The sequence below is a fragment of the Strix aluco genome, chromosome 4, assembly GCF_031877795.1.
Source record: "Strix aluco isolate bStrAlu1 chromosome 4, bStrAlu1.hap1, whole genome shotgun sequence".
NCBI classification, from domain to species: domain Eukaryota; kingdom Metazoa; phylum Chordata; class Aves; order Strigiformes; family Strigidae; genus Strix; species Strix aluco.
The window spans coordinates 59,919,434-59,937,613 of record NC_133934.1 but is presented as its reverse complement, the minus strand read 5'-3'; positions in this window follow the sequence as shown (position 1 = coordinate 59,937,613).

Below are 18,180 nucleotides of genomic sequence, written 5' to 3'. Positions count from 1 at the left end.
TATCCCTGATCAGAACTACCACCAGAAATACTTCCTATCAATGCTACTGGCTTTAATATATTAGTGTATATAGGCAAGCTGGGTAACATTCTTTTTCAATTAAAATACCATATACAGCATCTATAAGAGGGATAAATTCAACTTGTATTGAGAACCGACAGTTGCTTATTCTTTCACATCATCAGCAAGTCACCCACAGGTGCAGAGAGCTCTGACTTTCCAGCCAAGAGGATTTCAGATGCTAGATTTAAAATGACATATGATATCCAGAAATGAAAATTAAGTGTCATGTACTCCTTCATATAAAAAGAAACACCTATCACAAAGGGGAAGACAGCATTGTTGGAAGGGGGGTTTTGTTTCATTTTGTTTCAAGTCTGCTGTTCAATTGCTATTTCAGTTAGTAACGCAAGTGACACTCAGCCAGTCTATAAACATAAGGTTCACCTTTCAGATCTAACCCAACATCCTTGAAGTTTAACATATGCTTCAAAACAGACTGACTTCAGAAACATTTTGTTTCTTATACACACTTTACCTTCAAGAAGGCCTTTTGCAAAACATTTCTTACTGCTCTTTCCAACCCCTCTGCTTCAGGCTGCCATTGGTTTATTATACCAACATGACCCCGTCTCTCTCAGAGTCTGCCTCAGGAAGTTGTAAAACCGTGATCTTGTTTCAGTTATTAGGAATTCCAAATTGAAAATTAATCATCTCAGACTTTTAAGAAGTTGCAGCTATCATGAAAATAAATTTGAAATCAACCTTTTTTCATGTACACCTGCCATCTTTATAAAAGTCAAAACCATATGTGCTTCCTCTTTGAAGTCAAGTTTTGCCCCCTAATGATAGCCTTCACATTCCACAATATTGTTCTGTTAGCTGTAGCCTTCCTTCAGCCAACAGGGGGAAAAAAGAAAAGAAAAAAAAAAGAAAAAAATCAACAGCAGCAAGACAAATGCTTGTGCAGATGTCTGATGCTGATGTAACAAATGGCTATAGTCTATGAAGTTACAAGTACAAAATAATGTCAACAAGTTGCGATGATAAAACAGCCCATGAAATATTTCAATATATGTTCAACATTCAGGGCAATTTCTGGTTTGAATTACCGATCAATTTTTTACCAAGTTGAAATGATTCTTCTTACAGAGGAGCCATTGTTTATGGTTTGGTTTTTTTTTTCAAATTTCTGTCACAGCCTTCACACTGGTAATTCTGATTAATGTGCTCAGATTCCCTTATTTTTCAAGGCTTCACATATTGTTAGGAAAATGAAAGCATTTGTACTGCTTTAGAAACCCAGCTCTAGGTTGGGCAGAATTAAGTTGTCACTGCTGTTACACTTGCGGGAACTCACCTTGCAGCTCTTCAAAAAGCATCAGAAGTGCACAGGTTTGCTGCTCTGCTAATGCCCATTTGTGAAAAGCACAAAATGCAGAGTTGGGTCATGTAGAACACAGGATGATTTTGGTCTCAGCAAAGACTTTAACCCAGTTGTAAGTTTCCTATTTTTCTGTAATAAAAATTAAAATTCCTTGGGTTTTCTTTTTAATGTTTAAAGCAGATGGGCAGGAAAATCAAATGACTAGTTGCTTTCATTTCTCATTCACAAACTGCCAAACTGAACACAGAAATCTAGCACACCTATATCCTTCATTATAATCGAGCCATTCAAACATGCAAACAGGAGGAAGGGAGGAAAAGTAAAAAAAAAAATCAAAAGTGAATAAGATAGAAGTACAAAGGGTTGATCCTGTGGCTGGATACAAAATCAAGCATGCATGAAAATACAGTATGTCTACCTTTAATTGGGAAAAAACATTTTGTCTCACATGCAAATTTTAAACTGATTTAGTCAAACCTATGCAAGGTCTGTGCAACACCACAGGTGATTTAAACCATACAGAATTTACTTTGGTTTTGACCGAGAGGCTTGCACCTCTCTAAACCAAGTCTACTAAAGTGACTTGGTTATATTCAACAGAATAGGTGGATGCTGATTTGCAGACAAGCCATATTAAGAGATTTTATAATATTGAACTAAAGCTTTTGCATTCTGCACTGTTCTGTGAAGCCTGTAACTTTTAAGTTTTACTCCAACAGTAGCATAGATGGTCTGGATGAATCTGGGGGGCAACTAACCAGAATGGCAAAACAAGAATACAGTGGAGAGGTTCCTTTCAAACAAGTGAAAGCAGTGTTCAGCGGATGCTGAGCTCCAGTATGATGTTTTGGGGTTTTTTTACACAGTCCTATCCACTAAACTTTTTTAATTAACAAAAATAATAAGAATAAAAAGATATATTAGATAAGAATAGAAGCCTAATGGGTTTTGAAGTTTAATTCAGACTTTGAGATAATCCTAGACATTCATTTTACACATGAAAGAAGGCTCCATAGTCTTCTAATGAAGGTTTAGAAAAGACAGCATTGGGTTTTGTAGTTCCCAGTGGCTGCACACTATGTCAGCCCTACAGAGCGTATTTTTCATAGTCTGGAAATCGCAAAGGAAGGAGGTGCAATATTAACAATATCCTCCTTCAAAGCCTGCGTTCGTATGGTATCTGTGCCCACTATATTCCTATGAAGGTCCTTTTGCTCTCTCAACTGACACCTATTTAGAAGAAAAAAAAAAAAATCCCTACTTTTGCACTTCCCCAATTCTGCACTTTGTTTGCCAAAAGGGAACGAGCATGTGGCTGCTGCATGACAGAGGCTGGCTTTGTCTGGTATGCAGTCACATCACAAACAGCAGGGTCATTTTATCTCATAACAGGGGGAAAAATAAAAAAAGAGCAGACTGAGAAAATCCAGTTCCAAACCTCAAAAGAACAAACTGCAGGCATAAGACATACCTGTTTTGTCCAAGTAGAACAGATACTGAAAATAGCTGTTGATAACCAGTACTCACTTTCCAGGACTGATCTTCACTATTCTTCAAGTTAAAACTCTAAAAGTTTCTCAGTGAGGGTACAGACCTGTTTCCAAGTGTCACATGTGAAGATTAGTCAATGCATTTCAATTCATAACAACGTGCTTTTCTTATTCACTTTTTTTTTTTTTTTTTTTTGTCCACTACACCTAGCACAAACACCCTAAATCAAAATCTACTGCTTTTGATGAAAGTATAGAGTACTAGCCATAAGCAAAACCTCGACTGGAAATAAGACATTGTCGAAGAAATTGTGTGTCATGACTTTTACAAAACTCATTTCATTATTCTATTTTGTGTAAACGATAAAAAACATGAAACAGACACTCAAAAAATCCCCTAAACAGGTTAAACATTTCTCTACTATGCCAACTTTCCTGGTCAACACATTGGCAATAAGCAAAGATACAGCTTGCCTGGGGTTCAGTTAGGTGGGAGGTATGTTTCTACTGCTTCAGCAGGGGACAATAACATCGTGATGGCACCAGTACTGTCACACACAAGGGCTCCCAACTAATTCATTCAAGGGTCTCACTATACCTCAAAACAGCAATTTTACATATGGGGAGAAATGAGCCAAAAGGTTTTTCTGGGTCACAGAGGTAGGAAAAACAAAGCTACTGTGGATATTTGTGCAAGGAAAGACAGAGAAAACTGCACATCATTTTCTAATTCTCTGCACTGCCATGGGAGCAGCAGCCACTGTCTGGCTTTTGAGCTAGGCAAGCAGGATTGTATTTGCATGATGCATATGCATGATGTTGTGGCTCTTCGATGGTTGGAAAGAAAGCTGTAGAATTTGGCACCACTGGAATGAACTGTATTTTAGCTGGAAAACAAGCCAGAGTATTTCTCAAACACGGAGAGGTGCAGCCAGGACTTGCTCTCATTTCTATCACAACAGTAAAAACTTCCAGATTGCTGACAAATTGCTTGTAGGAGCCCCAGCCATTACTAGTGAATAAGGCCTTCCCAACTGCTGTCTGAGTATCTCAGAGCTTTATCCAAGTCCTTCCAGCAGTAAATCTCACAGTGAGAAGCAGTGGCCAAAAGAACTAATACAATCCTTGAATGCATAAGCAGGGAAGTAGCATATAACATGTAGAAGTAACGATCTGGTTTTACCCTCTGCATATAAAATTAGTGAGACCATAAGTAGGATACTGGGAGCTCCCCAAAAGAATTTGGCAAACTGGTGATAGCTCAGATGAGAGCCACAAAGTGATTCAATGTCTTGAAAATACTGTCTCATAATGAGAGACTAAAGAAATTCAACCCATTTAGTTCATCACAGACAAATCCAAGTGGTGACTGACCACAGACTGCAGGTTATAAATAAGGAAGACGTTCGTGATTGCAGGGAGCTCTGCAATCTAGCTAAGGGGGCAGGGGGAAATACACAAAACACTGATTTCAACAAGGGTTATTGACTGTTGGAGCATTCCACCAAAGATGTAGGGGATTCACCATCATGTAATATCTTTAGACCAAGTAAGTCCCCTTTCCACAATTCAAATATAAAGAAAACCAGGCTCTCAGCAATGCATATTCAGTGTGGTTCTCTAGCCTGTGTAATATCTTTCAGGATAGATGATCATAGCAGACTCCTCTGACACTAGAAATAAATGAGCCTATATGTGAGCTATAGGTTCAATGATCACAGAACACTAAAACCACCATGTTAGTATCTCCTCATTTGTCACCATTCAATAAAAGGCTGTTATTTAAACAATTTCTAAAAATTATTGCCCAGCAGCTTTACAAATAGGATATTCAGTGATGTTTCTGTAACTTTTCTTTCTCCTGCTAGTACCACTTTAAAATTCCTGTCCTTTTTTCTTCCTCAAACCTAGATCCAAACATTCAACCATTTCACCATGATTCTCAGAGGGCAATTCACCAAAACCATCCAGGCAAAAAAACCCTTCCCAACAGAATTTTTTCTCTTGAGATCACTCTTCTTGCATAGAAGCTGGAAGACTGAATTTTAGGGGAATGGGACAAGAATGTGTGCCAGCAGAATCACAGATTAGAAGTGTTCTTTAAGAAACAAAGGTCTATTTTAAAACCAAAACACAAAGAGAATAGTTTACCATTCCAAGGGAGCTTGCTAATTTCAATTACACATTCATTAATATTAATAAATATCTGTACACCATGATAAGGAAATGCAGCATTTTATAGACATTACTATAAAATATTCCTCATCCTCAAAAGCTTATTATTCCAGGATCAAAACTTGTTTCAAGATCCATGTATGGGAGTGTTTATATAATCATATATTAGATAACACAATAAAACCCCAATAGAAACAGAAAGGTAAGAAATATGGCAACAATCAGTAATATGAAAAAGATCCCTGAGAGACAGGAAAGTTTACTGAAAAAGATGTGCTGAAAACTCTGTTTTCTAGAAATTGTTCAAAATAGCTTTCAATATGCCATCCATCCCAATGGGAAGTCAATAGTCCAACATGATGTGCTCTTTATATTAGGAAAAAAAGTAGTATGTTGTGAAAGTTTGCAAGTGCTCAGAGAAAAAAATTTAAAAAGCAAAGAAAAAAAGTCAGTGGTAACTTCAGAAACTGTGAAAGTCAGTTCTGGAAGAGACAGATGAGTGGTCAAAGATGCTGAAGAAACACACACTAATTACATGGCTCTCACCACCACATGTGATATCACTCACTCAGACCAGCACAAGCTCGCTGAAACAAAAATCAGCACATTTTCCAAGGGGCTTCAAGAAAACTTGGTAAATCCAGCTTCTGCCTTTTTTGATGATTTATGTTAATACACCACAGTCATTTTTTCTGCGTACAGTCTATGGAACAACTGAAATTTAAATGAACGTTTCCCATAGACTATCCAGCATATCAAAATGGCAACAAATTAATTTCACAAGATGTTTCAGATTTAATGGAGACCTTTGCTTTTATTAGAAAGCCCAATTTTCATATCCTGAGCTGGAACCCTTATTCATTATCACATTTAGAACATGCTGACAGCAATGCACTGTGGTATGACAACATGGGTATGCTTCTTAGGACAGGTTTGCTGACTTCCAAAATTTAGTGTAGAAGCTTGTTTCTTTGTTTTACTCAATATTATTTCCTTTGTTTTAAAGGTGAGAGCCAACTTTACATTTTAAATTGCTCTGCTTCAAATGCCTGATGAATTACATAAGTTGTACATATATACATTACATATGTTTATTGCATAACTACTGTAAAATCATTTTGCCTTATAATACAATTACAGGCTGGAAATCTGCCACATTTGGCTATAGTTCTACACTTCCCAAATCCAGTCCCAGACAGCAGTTTTCCCCAAAGGTGAATAAATGATATGTGAACCTCCCAAAGGACAATCTTGGAAGAGAAGTGTACAAGAACCTTTTCCAGAAAGAAAAAGAAATGGTAAGAGTGATGCATTTCAGAGGTGCACTTTACACATGTAATAGAGGGGAAAAAAGATGCTTTGCCACTGCCACCTTTGTCCAGTAAGAAACATAAAGTAAATTAAATGCAGCTGGATCCACTCTTCACTGTCAATTGACTTGGTTCCCTGCCCAGCTCCCTTAATACATTGCCATTGCAAGGGTTTGTTTGAGAGCTGCAACCATAAATCACACCATGAAGCTGCTTCCTCTCTTCTCGCATGCACCTGCGTAGGAAATGTGCCAAGGGGCAGAATTAGGCATGCTATCAGGACTATAGGCAATATGGCAAACCCAGAAGCAGCCTGGGACGGGCTGCCATAATTTAAAGCAGCCAGGGGCTTTTTTGACCTGCAGAGCAGCTGAGAATCTAGAGGATGCGAAGATGGCACAAGTTTTCTAGAGTCAGACCCAGGAGACCCCAGCACAGACAGCTGCTGGAGGCCCCAACTGTGCACAGCCAGTGCCGGCAGGAGCCTTTGAACAGCAGGACCATGGTTGGGGTATAGATGCACCGATAAATGGCCCAGAACAGGCTGAGCTGCACTTGCAAAAGCCATGGGGAGCTACGTAGAGTTGCCACACCTGCCTTTGGGGTCTGGCCTGGATGTGTCACACCCCTACAGCTACCTGGGGCTTGTTTTCATTTGGGTCCCTCAGGCCACATGTGTTAGATGATTCCAGTTCTGCTGATTCCCCAGTGAGGATTAAACACAATGGAGAGACCAACATTTCTTTTTTTTTTTACCCTAGCTTTGGTGGCTTTGCCTGAACCTTCTCCCCAGAGATTCCTGTTTTGAGAAACATTGCTCTAGATAACAATTTAGCTTTTTTAAATAATGCCACTTATAATGCAGGCAGATGGTCTGTTCTTCATATGCAGTAACACATTAGATCCATTACACTAAATCCACCGTGATTTCAGCCCCAGAATGAATGTGCAATGTTCATTTGTCTCTTACCTCATTGGCCGTATAATAAATGTAAAATATCTGTCACACTATCTCAGCATGTCTGTTTTATCTGTGAAGTGTTTGACAAAGCACATGTTACAAATGACTATTCATAATGAGTTGTATACAGCTCTATCATGTATACTGTTATAGAAATATAGTGTAGCTAAGAACTGACAGACACTATTCAGCCATCATAGTATTATAAAAGAGAGAGCGTGTACTGGAGTCAAGACCCCTCTTATTCCTCCTCCTCCCCAACAGCTACCATCATCCTTGCTGCTTACAGACTGTGACAAATAGGTTTGGACACTTTGCCTAAGGAGAAAAAAAAAAAAAGCAAACCTACATCAGGAGAGGCACTGTGAGCCACAGGAATTAGGAGGAAACTAGAAACAAGAAACCACCAAATTTTACCAACAGAAAAGAGTAAATCATGGATTTGTGTTAGCAGGAACCTTCTGCCTCCTTGTCTCCATCTATGAAATTGAAATCCCCTCAAACAGGCGCAATGAGGGTTCATTAATATTCACCCAGGACTTCCCACCTTCAGGGTACTTTTGTAGCATAAAGCTAATCATTAAAAACCATTAGTCTAACCATCCCTGGCAGTCCAACATGTCTTACTAAGTTTTGCTTCCATTTAGTTACTTCTGACTTTAAGATCCCTCTCTAGAATAAGTATCAGTTGCCAAAAGGTGGTCAGTATGATCTGATTCTTAGATATTTTTTCCCCCTCAGAGATCAGGGTTCAGTTTAAATCAAGCAAATATAAAGTATAACTTGAAAGACTAGACAAGATCCACGAGATGATTACTTGTCTTAAGGTTCACTATGTGGTATCCAGCACAATAAAAAGAACTGGATTAACTTCCTGTGTTAGCATACCTAGAAACATAAACAAAATCCCATTTATAAATACGTATTTTACCCTCCTAAAGACTTCCAAAGGCTGTTAACAATCCAAAACCAAAATTCTCCAGGTTGGATCCGTGGCTATTAAGGGCAAAGTCCTCTTTGGCTCCATCTACAATATCAGAATCTATTGCAAACATAAATGATGAATTATAAAATAACTTCCAGTTCAGATTCCTATGGAATCATCATTAGTAGATCTGCCTAAATTAAAAGATAGCACATATTTCCATTAATTCTTCCAAAATAGTTTGTAATGCGCAAAAAAGAAGGTATGCAGGTCTATAATCTCTTATGGACTTAATATACATGCTATAGTTTTCATCTTAATTTCGCATTTCCTCTTTGACTACTCAGTACCATTTAAACCAACTTCAGAGACTAATGTTACTGCTGTCCCAGTGAACACATGCCTACCAATCCTGCATTTTATCTAAGGTTAGGCCATTGAAATACTTGACCTTTCTTTACTTCAAAAGTCTGAAAAAATCACTGCTCAAGGTGATGTGGTTGTACAAATATATTTAGCTGAGGTTTAAGCTGTCACTGAGACAGCATAAGGCTTCATCTTGTATAACACACAGAACTTATGACATAAATGTGGCCTCAGGGATTGCTTTCATGATTCAATAAGTCTCCTTTTGGTAATAGCAGAAAATGTAAACAGGTATTATAGTTCTGGAGGGGCTGCCTTGGCATTTCCTTTCTGCTTCTTGCCATGTGGCCACACCTCAATGTGCTGAGCCCAAGTCAACAAAGTCCAACAAAGCCAACTTGTACATGCTCTGGAGAAAATATAAACAATACCATTGTCTTTAGAAAGCATTCAGAGAAATAAAAGAGAAGAAGAGTTGACACTTGACACATGGACTAAACCCAACAAAGTGTTTTGAAGATTATTCTTTCCTGCTTTTATAATCCACTAAATTCTTGTTAGTTTTTAATCCAGTATCATGTCCAGACTGTTTCTTCGTTATCTCTAACAAGACCTTGGGAAATGTAAAAATCTGATCTTCACAAATTTCTACACCTTTCCACAAACTTCTAAGCCAAATGATATAAATAGCACAGCGTGTTTCCTCTTTGGAGTTTGGATTTTTTAGTGTCTTTTGGATAAATCATTACTCCTACAGAAAGTAAAAAAGAAATGTGTTACAGTGGGTTAATTTATGTGATGGAATAAGGCAGATGACTCCTTGTAAAACAGACTTGAAACAAGAACACCAAACTACTCTTGACATCTCTTGAAGGAATTTAACATGGATCCTTACTGAGTATTACTTACATAGAACTGGACATTGTCATTATACATATTAAAGCCTATAAAATGGTAACAGAGACAGACTAAAGAATGATCCCCAAATGCTGGTTATGTAAAAATTTTAACAAGTGAAAGAAAAAAAAAAAAAACAACAAAAAAGTCACCAGACATGTGATGACTTCTAGAAATGTGATTTACTGAGAAAATATACCTTGGAAATAAAATACGTTAAGTCAAAACAGTTAAAAGGCATTGCCTGGTCCACATCCTTCATTATCACTGTAAAGATGTTCTGTTCTGCCTCAGCCAAGGAAATCATGTCTGGCTGTCTCCAGTGAGGGCAGCACTTAGTTATGTGCTGAAATTAAGTATTTCATGAAGTATCACATCAGTGAGGTTTAACTGTGTGATTACAGTTTGACAAATGTTTCCACGGTCTCCTGAGATAGGACTTCTCCTTACTGTTAGTAGCATATAAAATGAGAAGAAATTATTGGTACTTATATTAGAAGAACTGGGGCATCTACACTTTGAAAAGGATAGTTAAAAAAAAAAAAAAAAAGATGAGGAAGAGAAGAAAATAATTAGCATTTGCAAAATGGAGCATATCATCCTCATCTGAAATACTCTCTGTAGCTTAATTTATTGAGAATGTTGTCAGTATCACTTGACTGGAAACTGTAAACATCCGCATAGAAGAAAACACCTGAAAACACAGGTGTTTCCAGCTGACATTAGCCAAGGGAAAAATCTAAAGCCTGAAAGCAGCTTTTGGGCATAGCCTGAAAATAAGACACATTATTTTAAGTAAGAGTATTTGATCAATGGAACAAAATACTTAGAACCATGACAACTTTCCAAACATCTAAATATTTGTCAAACGTGTCTAAGATGACTAGCTGATTACGTCCCCTGTGTAAGAATATTTTTTTAAAAAAATAAAAAAATCTCAGTTTGATTTATCTAGTAACTCTAGGAATAAGTTTGATTTTGTTGCAAGAAACAAAGTGCTAACTATTTGGGTATCAATTGCTAAAATCACAGCAACTAAGTTATTTTAAAATTATTTAATAGAATTCACAGGATCTCAGAATCATTTAGGTTGGAAAGGACCTTGAAGATCATCTAGTCCAACCATTAACCTAACACTGACAGTTCCCAACTACACCATATCCCTCAGCGCTATGTCAACCCGCCTCTTGAACACCTCCAGGGATGGGGATTCCACCACCTCCCTGGGCAGCCCATTCCAACGCCTAACAACCCGTTCTGTAAAGAAATGCTTCCTAATATCCAGTCTAAACCTTCCCTGGCACAACTTGAGGCCATTCCCTCTTGTCCTATCGCTTGTTACTTGGTTAAAGAGGCTCATCCCCAGCTCTCTGCAACCTCCTTTCAGGTAGTTGTAGAGGGCGATGAGGTCCCCCCTCAGCCTCCTCTTCTCCAGACTAAACAACCCCAGTTCCCTCAGCCGCTCCTCATACGACATGTGCTCCAGACCCTGCACCAGCTTCGTTGCCCTTCTCTGGACACGCTCGAGTAATTCAATGTCCTTTTTTGTAGTGAGGGGCCCAAAACTGAACACAGGAATCGAGGTGTGGCCTCACCAGTGCCGAGCACAGGGGTAAGATCACTTCCCTGTCCCTGCTGGCCACGCTATTTCTGATACAAGCCAGGATACCATTGGCCTTCTTGGCCACCTGGGCACACTGCTGGCTCATGTTCAGCTGGCTGTCAATCAACACCCCTAGGTCCCTCTCTGACTGGCAGCTCTCCAGCCACTCCTCCCCAAGCCTGTAGTGCTGCTGGGGGTTGTTGTGGCTGAAGTGCAGCACCCGGCATCTCAAAATCAGCACTGTTCTTTTCACAACAGGAATCAAACGTTTCCCTTTTTATCAGCTAAACAGAAATACAATACTACTGCTAGCCTAGTGTTATTTCTCAAAATATCAATAGAATATTTTTCTTGCTACTTTGACAGCAGCACAGCATTGCACATATAAGTTCTATCTGAGAACTACCTGAGAAGCAAAGCTTTATTGAACATAGGGATGACAAGATCTGGCATGGTGTAAATTAAGTACAATTTCTGCAATACTTTTTAAATAGGCTTTAATATGAAATCAGAAGATTTTCTTTTGAGTTGTCACATTTATGTTTAATTATTTGTGGTTTTTTTCCTGTCGTTGTTAACATATTCATATTGCACAGAGAGACTCAGTAAGAGAGCCCTCCCATGGCTAATGCAAACCCTGAACATTCCTTTGGTAGCAGCCAAGCACTAGGTAGCTTAATGGATGAAACACCCATTCCAAATTTCAAAACAAGGCTAAACTGGGTGCATCTTATCCAAGTTGTTGTGTAGCTACGGAAGGGAGCACAACTTGGACTATGGTGGATACAGGTATGTCCACAGATATCTCCAAGCAGCTTCTACCACCAGCTGCCACAATCAGTGGCATGGTTTTTCATACTGCAGGTTTTTACAACCACTGCATCTTCTAATAGTGACCCATTCAGACATGTTTTCAGCCTACCTGAGAAAGTAGTTTTGAATCTGAAAGTGTATGTTAAAATTACAATCATATAGATGTACTCATTTCTGCTGCTAAATACAAAACGTATGCCAAATATGCCATCTAATGTGCAAACAAAATAGAAGAAGAAAAAAATATCAGCAATATCATTATTAGTTTAAAGGTAGCTCTCTCTGGGCTACATTTCTTGTTTTAGAGTCAGTTTATGAAACTTTTACATTTATTGCTGAACTCATGGAAATAGATTCAAAGCCTTCATAGGCCTTACTCAAATGAGAGCTCACATACACATTGTGAAGGAAAGATGCGATGATGTCATTATCTTCTTATTCATAATTCTCCCGCTGTTTTCAGGACGGGTGCATGAGGTGGTCTGAGTTGGGAAGACTCAGATCCCTTCTTTTAAACATCACAGAGATGATGGGGGGTCGAATCTGCTGACTCAGGATTGTATAGGGTCCCCAAGGGATTTTCTGACATACTACCATTTGATAGAAGAGGGAGAAAGGGGTTGGGGTTTGGTCAGCTAAAGCTAAGCAGTTATTTTCTTTAGTTATTCTGGATTTTTTTCGTCCCCAGGAACATTTGGCAACTGTTCAGCTGGTTAGCTGAAGCCAAAATATTAGCAGCGATTCAACTGTTTTTATTCCATAGTTTTCCTAACCAGTTGACATGGGAAAGGAGAAGCAGCAGATGAAAACCAATGGAGGATGACTGGATGACATCACTCTTGGATCAATCTCAAGAGCAAGGTTTTACAGCATGATAAAGCAAACACATCACTGGACAAACATCTGACCGCAAGTAATTCTTAATGGTTATTGTTAAACTGGCAGGGAAGGATCAACGATTAAAAAATAATATTAAAGCAATGGTTGGAAACACACAAAAAAACACCAAGGAAACAAAACAACACAAAACACCCCAATACAGATGGACACCAGTGATCCATATATACTGGGAAGTCCAATGAAACATGAAATTTATAGAATGGAATAATTACTAGTATTAATTCTCACAGAGACTTAGGGACTTGCAGTTGACAAATCAAGAGTGCTTCTTTTCTGAAAGCATGGTACTGAGCTGCATCAGTATCAGCATCCTGCTTTAAAAAAAACAAAAAACAAAAAACAACAAAAAACCAAACACTCCAAATTCAAAGTACCATCCAGGCTTTGATTAACCTATAAACAGAGCTCTAGATTCAAAGACCTGTATTTTTAGAAGAAGGAAAGGGGACAAACCCAGTAAGTTTTGTTGAATAAATGAGGGATTTAAAAAGAGCCTCTGCTCTAAGTATCTAAAGAGTAAAGCAGTAACAGTTTCATAACACAGTATGGAAAATTCTGATGGAATACTTGATAATTATAAGAACAATCTATCCAAAGGTACAGTTTTGTGGAATTATGAGCTTTTGGTGATTTTTCAGGCCAGGCTAAACACCCATCTGTTACGGAGTGCTTAGGGATAATGAAGTTAATTCTGCCATAATCCCAGGAAATGGACTACAAAATCTGTCAGGCACCTTTCACACTGAATGTTTCTATGAAATAGTTCACACATTATTTACATGTCAGGAAAAAAAAAAATCTTGGAAGCCTTCAGTATTCTAAATGAGAAGTAACACAAGTACAGACCACAGATAATATTGGTTCTTGTTCATCAAGACTAAGTAGCTTGTTTTATTGTCCCCATGTGATATTTCTTTGGGTGGAAAAAGGGACAATTACAAGTGGATTAGGAAAGCAAGCAAATTGAATGAAGTACTATAAGTAGCACTCGGAAGGCAGGCCAATAATTTTGGCATCAATATAGAGTATGTAACATTAAGCAGCAAATGACCAAGCATTCTCTGCAGTCAGACTTTGATGTTGGAAGGTGGGTGGGCCCCCAAGTCTTCTCATGTTGCCTCATTGCATTTCCTTTAGAGCATTCCCCATCCTTAGCACATCCTATTCCCTGAACCAAGGACTACTTCCCTGGGCTCTGCTTAGTGGGGTTTTGACATCCTCCCTCCTAATTTTAACTCTCTCCTTTCCCCCACTGAAATGTTTTTCCCCCATTTTATTTTATTTGAAGGATGGGGACCATCCTGCCAGGTGGATATTCCCCAAGTCTCACAACTCAACTCAAAAGGTCTCTTATCAGGGCGCCCCTGAGCAGCAAGAGCTCATAACTCATTTGAATGGGAAACAGTTGGGGGCTCGCCACACTTCATCCTACGAGACTGTTGACACTGTTAGCAGCTGTTAGTGTCGCTCTTCTTTTTACCAACTGGGAGCATATCAAAATGTTACACGCACATTCAGCAGTGTAGTCTCTCCTCTTTCAGTTTAATGGGAATTAAGCACACACATCAAGGGGAAAATACACTCCACAGTTGCTAAGTATTTTATACATTCGTTTTCTAAACTTACTTGCTATGGGGAAAACAGGATTCAAGTTTAAGGCACTCCAGGAGAAATAATGTTCCCTCAAAGCCAGTTAATAGCAGTAATGGCATCATTTTACTATACAAAACTTTATTCCACAGCGGGGCAATTAAAGTTGCTGTACCACACTCTTAATTTAGGGAAACACAAAACCTTACAACAATTTCTTGGTGATCTAAACAAAATGAGATTGGCAAGCTCCATCCAGTTCCCAACAGACAACTGTCCACATTGCAAAACTGTGAAAACTTTTCTGGCAGACTCATTTGGGAGGCCAAAAGTAGAATAGCCACGGACTCTAGACACATGACCATAAACAAATGCAGGAAGATGGGGATACCAGATTGCTACTTTCCATGAGATACAGCTTCTTGTTCTGAAAAGGAAGTGAGAACTTCAATGCCGGATTAAACTTGCATTTTTATGACACATTTACATAAGCACATGTCACTTGAAAATAAAAGTACATGAGACATGACCTACAATATAAGTACTTTATTTCATATAAGGTGCTGGCAGCCACAACTTGTATACCTTGACTGCAGTATCTCTTCTACATTTTGAAAAACAAAGATACAGCTCTTCAGTTCTGAAATCTGGGGTACCAGTAAGCAGTCAGGATAAGCAAGTTATACCAATTCTCTCATTATTTCACTGTTTACACTTACATACATGCTAGTGACAGGGAAAACAGTTTCATCAATGGATCACCCAGGCTCTGGGGTGACTCTCAGCTCTGGAGTATTTAGATACCGTGATTTAAGATGTCACCACTGGCAGCTGTCACCCACCTCTAAACTTAGCAGCAGCAGGAATAATCTTGTGCCAGACCTTCAGCCGCTGCAATTCACAGCCTGACATATTTCCTTAAACCACCTTCCTCGCTTAGTCGATGCATCTGTGTCCCAGACTTACCCACCTGCCTGTGAATTGCAGCAGCTGAAGTTCTGGAGCCCGTTTTCTCTTGCTGTCACTGAAAAGGAGGCAGTAGCCTTTGGTTCAGGAACGGACAGATAGCTTCTGGTGATAGCAGCCCAATGTGTTGCCACTAGGACTACCATGCTGTAGCTACCACTACCACATCATCCTTAGGATGCAGGCAGCACACTGTCACATGTGCTGCAACCAGTCCAACTGATAGTGTCACAGGAGCAACTCTCCCCATAGTGCTAGCACACAGGAGCAACTCTCCCCATAGTGCTAGCACACAGGAGCAACTCTCCCCATAGTGCTAGCACAACTAACAAATCCTCTTTTGGCACAGAACATATCACAAACATTATTCTAAACCATGAGGTCGCTCTGATCAGTCCCTTTCAGTAGATCTCACCATTCTCATTCATTTGCAATGCTTAAAAAGTTGGATCTAAATAAAATAATTTACCATGCAGCAGTGGGCGATGTATAAAATAACTTGGAAAGCTGAGATTGGTTATAACATAAGTGCTCTGACAGCTTGCAAGAATTGTTTCCGATAACACACATGTGGGCATACACACTCAGTCAAAAACTTATCTTTCACATCCCAAAGAAATGAAACCAAGTAAGCATGTTGTGTTCCTTTCTTCTGCAAATAATTCTTATTTCATCCCCCACTCTCTGCTCCTCCTTTTCCAGCTTTTACTTTTTGAAATTAAAAGAACAGGAAAGAAAGAGTGGTTAAGCTCTAGTGGCCCTGAATTACTTAGCTACTACTAGTTTATGATGGTAAAAAAACTAGAGAAGAAAATTATTTTGGAGAGATCTTCCAGTCCTCAAACAACAGCTCATGAGAAGTCAGAATGTATTTTCATGTTATTGTTTGGATTCAAAATGCTTCACTGATTCCCTCTGCTTCTACAGGTTGTGACATGATGAACACAGTTATTTGTAATGAAAGGAGGAGATGTCAGCACTGTGGAACCCAGTGTAGCCATTCTGCCACAGACTACGTTGAAGCTGCTCATCTTCTTACATGTTCATTTCAAAGAGAGCAAAAAAAGCCATAGCAACAATACTGCAAGAAAAGGATTATTTTCTGAGAGGCTAAAATGTTTAGAGTTCACAGAATCCACATGCAAACCAGGAAGATGCTGTCTGAAAGACAGCTCAGGGAAATTATTGTCTTTATTTAAAATTATTTAAGTGACTTATTAAAAGACTCCGGACTGATTTTCCTCATCTACCTCTACAGATTGTGAATTTTCAGCACCTCTAAAAAGAAGAGCCATATTCACCAAGCAAACATCTGAGCTAAGTTAAAACACGGGCTTTGCAGCATTTCAGCCTCACCTTAAAGAACGGACTTTCCACAAACTGCAAAGAAGGAACTTTATTGCACTACCTACCAGCTCTTGCAGAGGCAAGATGTACAAGGTAGAGGGAATACCTTAGTTTAACAGAATGAGATTTACCAGTCACAGCCCTAGTAAAGAGAACATAATCCAATCTAAAACAAGCACACAGCTACACAAGTTTCTCTCACAAAGGCTCAAGCCAGATTTAACATAACAGGTACTTTTGACAGACCCACAACTTACTGCTGTTGGACTCCAATACTAGATGACAGAAGCTGCAGGAGGAAGATAAAACATAGCTCGATAAGCACCTGGACTAGCCCAACAGACTGCACTTGAACCACAAAGCAACATCTCTCAAATGCCTTGTTTTTTACTTACTATAATGCATTGCAACTCAGTTTCCGCACCATGGCTGCATATCTTCATAACACCATAACAGAAGCCACTTTAAACCAAAGCAAACAGCCTTCTACCACACTCAACCACCCAACGAAAGATGAGTTAGCAATTGTTCTGGCTTTGGTTAAGTTGCACAGCTCCTACGCTGCTAGTTTTTTTTTTTCCCTAGAGAAGAAAACACTGCAACATGATGAAAAATACCAACCCAGAGCTCTCCTCTCCTAATCATGACCTCAAGCTTGTTTCCACACCATCCTCTCCTGCATCTGCCACCTCTCACTGTGAAGGCTATAGCTTCCCATCAGGTCTAGTTAAGTGGAGTGTTTCCCAGGAAGAACGCCCAAAACCAATAAAGCAATTAGTGACCAATTAAATTAATTAACACTGTTTACCTACAGGAGAAAGGTAAGCCTTAAACAATTAGCAGTGAGTTTATTTTTAAGAGTAAAAAAGCCTTTTGAAAACACCTTCTGAGTGACAATGTTTGTTTATTGATGGCCATCAAGGTATTACATTTTTCCATCCTCTCCTAACTCATTTCAGATGTTGGGAGAGCAACTGGTCATTCAAAACAGAATATGGTTGATTCAAACAAGAGAACCATTTTTCACAGTAGCAATGGTTTAGTGCTGTGACCTTTTGCACTGATTGTGAGCTGATTTTAGGTAATGACTACACCTGCAGTCCTGCTGACAGTTATGAATTATCAGCACCTGAGCAACAGCAGACTATTAATCCTTCTGTTCAGCTCCCCAAATAGAATATGAGAAAAGTATTTCTCAGCCTTTAGAAAGTGTCTTGTCAGTCCACTACAAGTTTGCATACATTTTGTTATATCCCGGTATTAGCTTGGCACTACTTGGGAAAAATTCCTTTTTACAGAACAGAAACCAGAGACAAGTATAAACTGCAGCTATCTCATATATATAACTGTATACTCACATGCATTTCTGACCCCTTGCCCTTAGGGTGTGTGAGGACAGGAAAACAGACCAGATCTCATTAAGACCATTCAGCTCTGCACATAAAAAACA